At 35.9% G+C, this 11,122-nt stretch overlaps 1 pseudogene; it reads right to left on the reverse strand.

Annotated features, from left to right (window-relative positions):
- Window positions 1–10,605: 10,605 nt before the first annotated feature.
- On the reverse strand, window positions 10,606–11,122 carry LOC105744061 (annotated as a pseudogene).

The raw sequence follows: 11,122 nt of genomic DNA on the forward strand, positions 1-11,122 counted from the left end.
ATATTTGAATAAAATGCTAGAGAATAGACTAAAACAATGCTGTCCTAACAACACAGAATATAAGAACTGAGTTTGTTAGTTATTGTTTTTCTATGTTGTGACTATAATTACAACTGTAAGACTTTCAAATTACAGAAACATGGTTGTTTTTTTTTTTTTTTTTTTGGCAGAACTGGGGATTGAACTCAGGCCCTTGCACTTGCCAGGCAAGTGCTTATTCCACTGAGCCATCTCCCTGGCCCCCTGAAACATGCTTGTAATAGGCTTGCATCTTTATCTTTTCCAAAGATTAATGAATGAATATTAATTAATAATTAATAAATGAATATTCTGAAATTTAACAAGTTAGTTCCAAAGTTTAATAAGCTGTAGATAAATTTTCTCTGGAAAAGTGTGAACAGCAAGCTTCATATACATGAAACACTAATGATTTAGTAAAAATAATTAAATGTAGGTACCTTGCCTTTGTATTTCACAACATAGCTTCATCTTTCCCAATGTCTGAGGAAAACTAATGTGTAGTATTTATAATTACTCTATTAAAGGCAGTTGTCCAATTTTGCTGAATCATTCCTCAGGGGCCAAGAGTGAACAGAGCTGATTCTCAGTGACTGGTGCTGAAGCAGCCAGCTGATATTTTTACATCATGAAGAGGCCTATTTAAACATTTAGGGCACATGCCTGAAACTGTTTTAATCCTGTTGAATAAAAAGTTGGACAACTATTCTAAAATACAAAGAAAATATATGTTTGCTACATATGACAGAAAGATTAAGTGTTCACACAAAATTTTGCAGATTTTACCTTAATTTATCCTTGAAAATCAACATGTTCTGTGAACTATCAATCAGCTTTCGGCCTGGAATTAAATTTCATCATGTTTCCCTCTTAATTGTTTAAATTATCCCCCTGATTTTCAATCATGTTTTTCTCTTTCTACAGCTAAATAGCAGTTTTAAAATTCCAAATTATGAGAGAAAACATTCTCTCAGGCTTTCACGGAGAGTACATTGGCCAAGCAATGGCCGTGACTCATCCACATAGCTGACACTAAGGTTCTACAATCTGAGGTACAGGATCTCAGGATGAATCCTGAGGGCATTTCACTGACCTTATCAGACCCAAAAGCTACAACTCTTGTTGCATAGGTCCTGCTTTACCTTGGTCTTAACCATCCAGCAGAAAAGTATAAAAACAAAGGATAAGAAGTAAAGCCATGAGCAGTAGGGGACTCAGGTCAACAATTTCTGACATTGCCAGTTAAACAGAAGACCTGATACTATTATTGACTACTGGACTGTTTTAGAATATTTTACTGAGTTTACACACCTATAATATTTAAATGATGAACTTAACCAAAAAAAGGGGATACAGATGAATGTCCATTTTTTATCTGTGTATTCAAATTGGTTAGGGTAGATATATAGTTACATTCTCTTAATGAATAGAGGGATTTGTTCTAATGGTGTTTGTAAATAAGATATCAAGTCTGCATCTTGTACAGCAATTAACCACTAGGAAGAATGTATGCAATGTGTTAATTATTGAAACTGTCCTACCAATTTGGTTTGAAACTGTCTCATTGCTATTTGTTTCTCAATAAAATTATGGAAAAAATAAAATAAAATAAAATAAAACTCCAAATTAGGGAAAAAGCAACATGATTTGTGAATGAAGGCCAGATAGCACTAATACTTTGTAAAAGCTGATGTTTCAAATGCACTTTTCCAAGTGCCTTCTGAGTGATTCCCTTTCTTGAATTCCCTGCTTATTTGCTGTCATTTCCCTTTTGTTCCTGTTGCTACCATCTTACACAGGACCTTTGCATTATTTATTACTCTTGTTTAGAGACACCTTTGATTTTATTTCTTTGTTTCATTCTTTGTCAGGCCTAGACACAGCATGGTGCAAGTTTCAACAGCAGTGAGAACTTATCTATAACTAGCTTTGAAATAGCATTTAAGCCTCCATCTGACAAAGATGCTTCAAATATTACATGAGTAAACCAATGCTTACCTGATGCTCTGTTCTTAGAGAACCAGGGTTTCTATTGTGATAATAAATTTGCAGACAAATGCATACATGTACCTAGATTAAGCACATTCTCATAAACTTCAGAAAAGCATTTCTGTCATAATTAGAGTAAGATGGAAAACCTTTAATGTCATTGGCAAAAATCATCAATATACCACCAGTGGAAGCTGACCTAATACAACAGATAACTACAAAATGGAAAATGAACACAGGAAAATGCAAACTGCATTATAATTCTGTGGAAGGTAAATCTGAATATTGCTTCACTTTTGATACTATGTGTATGAAAATTTACAATTGAATTTACAATTTTGAAGTAATAAAATGTAAGACTTGTGCTCAGTCTGGAAAAAAAATAAACAATAGCTCTTTTGTAGGTTTATAGAACAACAGTAGCTATACCGGGTGTTTTACTTTTTCAGGAGATATATATGTCTGATTTTAGTGTGAGATGTTAAAAACGTAGGGAGATCATTGTTTGTATCCATACAGTAACAAAAATCTCTAATAAATGTACATTCATAGCTGTTTTGAAATTTCGGGGAGTTAAAGTCACAGGACAACTAAAGAACTTTTATGTAAGCAAAGATAGGTGCCCACAAGGAGAAGCCAGATGTGGTAGGTACACCTATTTAATAATAAAATAATTCTGCAAAAATGGTTATACCACCAATGGTTGTCTAACTGATAAGAAGTAAGCAAGAGTTAACTGGTGAAGTTCAGTGTAATAAGAATTTGGAACTGTTTATAGGCTTTCCCCGCAGACCTCCCTGTGTAATCACACACAAATTTTAGCAAGGTTGCTCAAAGCTGTCCCTTGTGCTAGCGGTATGAAGGTGGGAGGACCACTGCTAAAAGAAAGGACAAAACTACCCAGACCTCCTCCCCCTGTTATCCGTGTAAAACAGGACTAAACTGCTACTGGAAGAGCAGCACTTACTGCCAACTCAAGACCAGGTGATAACTCACTGCCACCAAGGAAAAGAACAAAAAAATGCTTTTTATTTTCTTGGGACAGAGAAAAAACGTAAGGTGGACCCAAATCTGCACCTGGGAGAGGAGCTGTAGCACTCCTCGGGCCGCATGTGTGAGAGGCAGGGACACAAAGCTTGTGCTCGGACACCTTAATCATAGGAGACAAGAGGTCTTTCTCTGTGTGGTACAAATTGACAACTGATGCACTCTAAGTCTTCTTGGGATGTAGCAATATAGCTGAGAAAGTTTAAAGGCGGACAGGGGAAGACAGACAGACAGACAGTCTATTTGAGAAAGCAAAAAATGAGAGACCAAAGCCATAGGAGGGACATATATTAAGAATAATTCAATGATAGATCAATTGCTGCTCTAACACACACTGCTTTAGTCAAAATTGATGCCTGGGACTATCTATAACAGCAATGATAAATATCACTTAGCTTCTGCCTAGATTAACCCAATGTCCCCAGTGTCCATTTCCAGGCATAAAGATTTACTTATCTCAGTCTCTCATGGTGTACACAAAATGCCTGCCACAAAAATTTCTACCGCATATGGAAAAGCAAGAAAAAAGAAAACACTGCCAAGTGAAAAAGAATCAAAAGAATCATATTAAGATGTTATGCAGATTTTGGAGCTATCAGAAAATGGAATATAAATAACCATAATTAATGTGTTAAATACTCTAGTGGAAAAGTTTGACAACATGCAGGAACAGATATCCAATTTCAGCAGAGAGAGAGAGAGAGAGAGAGAGAGACAGAGAGACAGAGAGACAGAGAGACAGAGAGGGTGAGCTATTAAGAATGGATCAAATGGAAAATGTGGATACTAAAAGCTTAATAACTGAGATACTGAACATCTGTGGCAGCTTCATCTTTAGATTTGACACAAGCAGTATAAGAATTGTGAACTTGAAGATAGGTCAATAGAAATCATACAAAAAGCAAAGGGAAAGGGAATGGAGTGAGGGAAAATATTAAGGAGCTGTGGAAAAGTATCTAGTAGTCTAAAACTTAAATGTAATTGACATCCCAGGGGTGGGAACAGTATAGAAGATTTAATGAAAAATAATAGCCATGAATTTTTTAAAATAACAGCACAGGTCTGGCCAAGTAGCTCAGCAGATTAAAGCACCTGCAAGCAGGCACAGGGGCGGGGTGTTTGATTCCCATGGCCTGCCATGCCAGGGTGCACTGAGAAGCGATTGAGATGGCATGGTGGTGCATGCCTCTAATGCCAGCTCTTGGGAGGCTGTAAACAGGAGGATCACTATGAGTCCAATCTAGTATTGAGACCCTGAACACCCTGTAGACCCTTTCCTAAAATGCAAATAAAATAACTGCACAAACTAAATTATAGATCTAAGAAGTATAAGAACAGCATATAGAAAAAACAAAAAGAAAGTAAAAACAAAAAGCACACACAAATATTGAATATATATACATATTCATATATGTATTCAAAGTACTGAAACTGAAAGAGTGAGAAAAGCTAAAAGTTTGCAGCGGGGGTAGGGCTTGTGAAAAGGCTCAGTTGTCTAAAGTGCCTGCTTGGGCCAACCAAGTCAGGCGCAGGGGACCAAGGTTGGATCCCCAGCTCCACCTGCTGCACCAGACCGGTCCTTAAGGCAGCCTGAGCCAGCCAAAAAAAAAAAAAAAAAAAATCCTTCTCAACTCTTTAGGGCTGGCCAAATAGCTCAGTGGATTGCAGCGCCTGCTTAGGCCGATGTGGCCAGTGTTAGATCCTGGCCATGCCTTGCCGGCCCTGCCCCAGGGACACGCTGAGATGGTGAGTGAGGTTGGGTATGGTGGCGTGACCCTGTAATCCCAGCACTTGGGAGGCTGAACCCAGGCGGATCAGTATGAGTCCGATCTATGTAGTGAGACCCTGTAGACCCTATACTAAAATATGAGAGAAAAAAAAAATAAAACTTGGAAAAGTTGGAACAAAATGGCTACAGAGTGTGTTGTAGTCAGTTGATACAATCAAAAATGAAGATAAATAGGAATCTTTCTTAGACACAGAAGCAGAAACAATGTCAGCAGATATGCTTGGCAAGAAATCTTAAAGGAAGAAATGAAGAGTTAGGAAACTAAATAAAACTAAAAATAAACTTGCCCTTGAAAATCTCACATACAGACATACCTGTCCTATTGTCACATGTGATTTATGATTCATGTTGTGATCAACATGTGATCTTTGAGTTAGTCTGCATCATATTTAAACTAATACATTAACAAAATGATAGTATTCACAATTCTATAGCTCATGCCTCCTACTACTATAATAAGTGCTTTGCAGGAATGTCATATATATTTATATATAGTTTTATGGTGGATATTAAAAATTAATAATGAATCAGAACTGTGTATACAATATGTTACAGAGGAGAAATAAAAACCAATACAATTAAAATCCGAATGATCCAGAAATTCATTTACTATTCCATGCTTGTATGGCTTAATGAATATAATTTGTATTGTCATTATTACAGTATTCTCCTGCCCAAAATTAACATACTCTCATCTAACTAAGCATATTAAAATGTTTGAGCTGTTTGAACTATTGTAATAGCTTAACATGCTCATATGCAAGAACTAAACTTTTGTCATTAATCAAGGGACTGCAACGTATTGTAAAATTATCCTAAAATACAATGTTAAAATTTAACAAGTGCTATAGATACAAAATATTGTGGTCTAATCCTATAACATAATAAAAAGAGTATGATATTGCTTTCACATTTTCCTTTAAGAAAATTAGCAGTCTAGTAAGTAAATTTAGTTACTGTCTTCAGCTTTTAGGGATAATCAAAATACCCCCTTACAACCATAATACCTTTGGTTATGAAACTAGCATTTCAAAATAGTCATTCTTTTCCTATATTTGTTTACATAAACTAAGTGTTATATTTTACTTTCCATAGTATCAAAATATAAATTAATACAACATATTGAAGAAACATTTTAGCAAATATAATTTAGATTTAGTAGTGAGAGCACCCCATGCCCTGTATTTAGGGAATGAAATTAATTTAATCTGTGTTTTTTATAGAAATGTAAATGCTTTAAAAGCTTGAAGGAGAGACAACAATAAAAATTTCCATTGTCTTACACACTTGTTCATGGTCATAGAGATGAACTCCTCTAAACTGTCCACATCAAACATATGGATGTTTTGGTGACCGTAAAAACTACCTGTTGTAATCCATCTATATCATATATAAAACCTTGAGACATAACAAATTATCACAAGTGCAGGATTTAGTGAGAAAGCTGGATCTCTAAATTATTTTCCTATATTTTCAAAGGTTATTTTCTTTAAAATTTCTGGGTAAGTGGTACTGCTAATCAGATAATTCTATGTAGGGCTGGGGAGATAGCTCAGTAGAATAAGCACTTGCCTGGCAAGTGCAAGGTCCTAAGTTCAATCCCAATAACTGCAATAATAATAATAATAATAATAATAATAATAATTCTATGTATACAAAATGAATTTGTAGTGAGATGGCCATGTGCTGAACTGAAGAAGTTAATGTGTCAAATGTGTCTCACACTTCTTCACCTCAATGCCTGAACTCATTTCTTATTCATAGCATGTTGATCTGGGGCACTGACCTTTTAAAATAAAATTATGCATCCAACATAAGGAAGCTTCCTCTAAAGGACATAAGCACTCACAATTATGGTTAGGTGCTGAGAAAATCAGAATGTTACATTACAGACTAGTGATGCAGAATCTTTAAAATGGCAAAGTCTGAGATGATGGTTAACCCTTCAGATATGCCTCTACAGTGTATTGCATCATCTAAAAGAAAGAAGGTATCAGTCAGACATGTAGTGATTGGTAATCATTATAACAGTACAACATATTTTCAAGTGATGGATAATTTACATATGATGCAGGAGATTTGTGAAATGTTGACTCCCCTGTCAGTATAATTTACTATGTAAATGCATGCATGAATCTTCTTAGCTCAGACCTTGAAGGTTCTCTCGTCACTGTTATTCCAGACATGTGTATGTCCTTTTCACCGTCATGTGTGATCTGCTTTTCCCTTGGGCCGTCCACAGAGCAACGTATGTAAGCCCAGGGCTCTGGGCCTTTTAGCCTCTGCTCTCTGCAGCAGTGGAAACTCAAATGGGAAATCAATAAATTGATGTTGAATTTAGTATACCTTTCAAATAAACCTTGTTTAGATAAGTACGTTTGTCTATAAAAAAAAAGTTGTTTCATTCTTGGTTAGCTTTCAAATCTGTAAGCACTAATATTACAATGTTTGCATCAAAAAAGAGATCCCTAGGCAAAAGTTTTAGTGGCCTTTTCCAACCCTTGACAAGCCCCATCATTTAACTACCCTGTAGAATGCTGTAAACATCTATAAATAAAACTTTCATTTTTCTAATATTTGAATTTTGGATCTATGTAGCATTTCTGAAAATTAAAGTTTTCTTTGTCGATATAGATACACAGTAACTATGAGATGGAGAAACCATTGTTCTTACAGGCCTCCCATCAAAATTTAACTTACACAGATTGAAGAAAACCCTAGATTTTAGATGAGATTTACTGTTCTAGAACATTATTCTAATACAGAATGTCAGTGAACATTCTGGCTTAATTAATCACAAACTTTAAAATTAATAAAGTATCTTATTTATTACTACTTCTTTTGTTACAACTTACATGAAGAAGGAAGCATCATTTCATGATATACATGACACTGTGATTCTTTCACAGAAGTGTGCGAGTTAAAATCAGTGCACTGGAGCCATCCTGTTGCTTGGGCTCTGTACCTTTATTAGCCATTTTTAAGCTAGAAAATGCGATGTACAGGGTCCATTTCTTGAAACTTATTTTTTATTAACTAGAGAATGAGTTTCTTTGCTCTTATGTAGAGGCTTAACTAAAAGATGCAAAGCATTTAAAAATAAGATATAATGTAGAGTTGAGCTGTAAAGTTTAAAATATTACATAGTTTTGCAACCTGAAAATATTTAAGACTGTAATAATTCTTGAAATAGTGAAATACAGATGATACTTCTGGCCTTTCAGGAGTTAAGAATTTGAAATTGTGCTTTTTCTTTATTGCTTCATTTTTCACTCTGTGCTTTAATTCTATGCTACTGTTGGTAGCTGTGATAAAATGGTTAAGACGAACATTCAGGTAGATTTAAAAATTGTCTGACTGATCTACTACTACTTAAAGATAATCTGAACTGCAGTGTAATTCCTTAATAGCTACCACTTACTGCATTCAGTTGAATGTTCTTGTCATATTTCTAAATCATCAGCAATATTACATGACTTCTGCCTTTAAATGCATTGTAGTTTGTACAAATTTACACAAATTATATTTATAGTCCTTTTTTAAGGGAAGCATAGATCTGGCAAGATAGCTCAATGGATTAAGTACCTGCGTAGGCAAGCACAGGGACTGGGGTTGATTCCAGGCACCACGTTTTTTGCCAGCCTTGCCTCTGGGAGTGCTGGACCAGCCACTGAAACCAGATGTGGTGGCGCACACCCATAATCCCAGCACTGGGGAGGCTGCAAACCAGAGGACCACTATGAATCCAAGCTGTGTAGTGAGACCCTGTACCAAGAACATTAAGAGAATAACAATAAAACGAAATAAAAGAGAAACATACTTTAGGTATGATTCTCTGGAAATCTTAATATAAACTTAATAAGTTATTTAATTTCATTACTCTTTTTAATGAAACTGGAAGGTAGACATTAGCCTCATTCTTAAATGAAAAACCTGACACTCTGACTATATGCCTATATGAATTTACTGCAGCTGCCATAACATTACCACTAAGCTCCTGGGTTGCAACAGAAACATTACTTTGCACTTCTGGCAGCCCAGCGCCAAAGCCAAGACCTTGGCCAGGTTGGTGTCTTCTGGATGTTCAGAGAGGTCCATTCCATCGCAGTTAGCTCACTGCTGGTGGCTGCAGTGGTTGTTGGTGTCTCTTGCCTTGTGGGCTCTACTTCACTACCGCAGTCGACACGCCATTTTCAAGTAGTCTGTCCTCTGGATGTCTCCTTGTTGTTTCCATTTTTGTCTCTCAGGACCATTGGAACAGGGCCACCTTAGATCCAAAATGCTGCCAAAACCACCTCTGGCCCTCAACCTAACTACATGCATAGATCCTCCTTCTAAATAATGTCATCTGAGGCCCTGAGGGTTACAATGTGTAGATACATTGGAGAGGGGCGCTGTTTGCTGCAATCTGTCTCACCGTGCAATAGCTGGCTCAGAACACAACTTCCATTTTTGTTTAACTTTGTAGTAAAAATGCTTTCCATTGTTGTGTACAATCTCAGTAGTAATTAATGCTTTAACAAGATGACTAAAATGAATTTAAGACACTCAACACACTACTGAAATATGGCCTGCTTTAATTTCAGAAAAACTGATGTTGTAACATCACTGAATTATTGAGAGCGATTATAACTTAAGCTAGTAATAAAATATATTTGTATATAAAACCTTTGGCTATGTATATCTTCTGCATTCTTCATCACTTAGAAATAAGCAAAACAGAAAAATTTCAGTTAGATACAAGGCATATTACTTGTTACAGGAAGTAAAGCCTTGGAATTTCTGGTGTGTCATAAGATTAGTAAACCACATACAAAGAGCATTGATTTTTAAAGAAATATGAAGTTATGAAATGGAAAAATAAAATATTAGCTCTTATTAAACAGGCTTCAAAAATACCATAAAAGATGTTACAATAAAACTTGCTAGAGAGACATAGTTATATGACCTAGAGGTTGTATGTTTGCTTTTTAAGGAAAGAAATGCTAATATTACTAAATTTGAGTTTTTAAATATCTTAATGTAGAAAAAAATCAAGAACATTACTTTCATGAAGATCATGAAAAAATAAAAACCACCAAATACATTTTTTGGCAGTACTGACAGGTCACAGCTATCCTCTCTGTTGTTTCACACTGAACATCACCATAAACTAGCCAGCCTTTGTTTTCACATGAATGACAGTAACTGTATGTAAATAGCTCATTTCAAAAAATGTTTTAATATATTTCATTTTAGGATTATTTTATAGGAAACAAATCTCAATTAGAATTCAACTGTAAATGACTTTATCAAAACTACAGATTTATGTCTACAAATCCAGCAAGAGTTTGGAAGAGGAGGGATAGGAGAAAGTATAAGAACAGGCACACAAGGAATGAAGCAGGTAGAAAAAAGTGGGATTTAAAATATTTAGGTTCTTGTGTTTAGTTCTATGAACTTACATGATTTCACATTTATTTTCCTTTCTTGTTTCTTTCTAGTTCCTGTTTGACCTTCCTTCATATTTTCTTCTACTCCTTTCTCTCAAACACTATATCTTCTTTATGTCCATCAATATGCCTTAAGTCTAAGACTCTATTCCATTAATAATTTTTTTTTCATTTTACAAAGAACTTTAATGTAGAAGAATACTTCTAAAAGTCCAAATCAGATTCAAGGCCATAGCTGAAGTTCTACAGGGAAATGCGAAGCTGGATTTCACAGGACAGCGGTCACTAATCTAGTCACATGTACTTACAACAGGAGACATGACATGAGTCTCAACAGAGGCAGGCCTTTTCCATGATGTGCAGGAACTCCTGCTTATTGACCTCGCCATCTCCATCTCAGTCAGCCTCATCAGTCAGCTCCTGTAGCTCCTCCTCAGTCAGGGTCTGGCATGGCTCTTTGGCCACATGCTTGATTTCTGAATAATATTTTCCAGGTTTCATCATCACCAAACAGCTCAAAAACTGTCAGGATTTCTCCCTTGGTATCTTTCTCAGACACTTTCTGGGTCATCACCGTCAGAAAGTCACTGACATTCACTTCGGCTGTCCCCTCCTTATCAGTCTTGCATATAATTTTCTTGATTTCTTTTTTCTTGGGCTCAAAGCCCAGGGCTGTCATTGCCACTTTTAGTTCCTTTACATCGATGGTCCCAGTCCCATCTGCATCAAAGAGATCAAAAGCTTCCTGGGTTTCCTGTTTCTGCTCTTCAGTCAGCCCTGTCTTAGGACTCATCCTTTTTCTTGAGGCACTTGACACCATTTTTGCCTTTTTAAAATTGGAGGCCAT

The sequence above is a fragment of the Octodon degus genome, unplaced genomic scaffold (assembly GCF_000260255.1).
Source record: "Octodon degus isolate 3935 unplaced genomic scaffold, OctDeg1.0 scaffold00218, whole genome shotgun sequence".
Classification (NCBI taxonomy): domain Eukaryota; kingdom Metazoa; phylum Chordata; class Mammalia; order Rodentia; family Octodontidae; genus Octodon; species Octodon degus.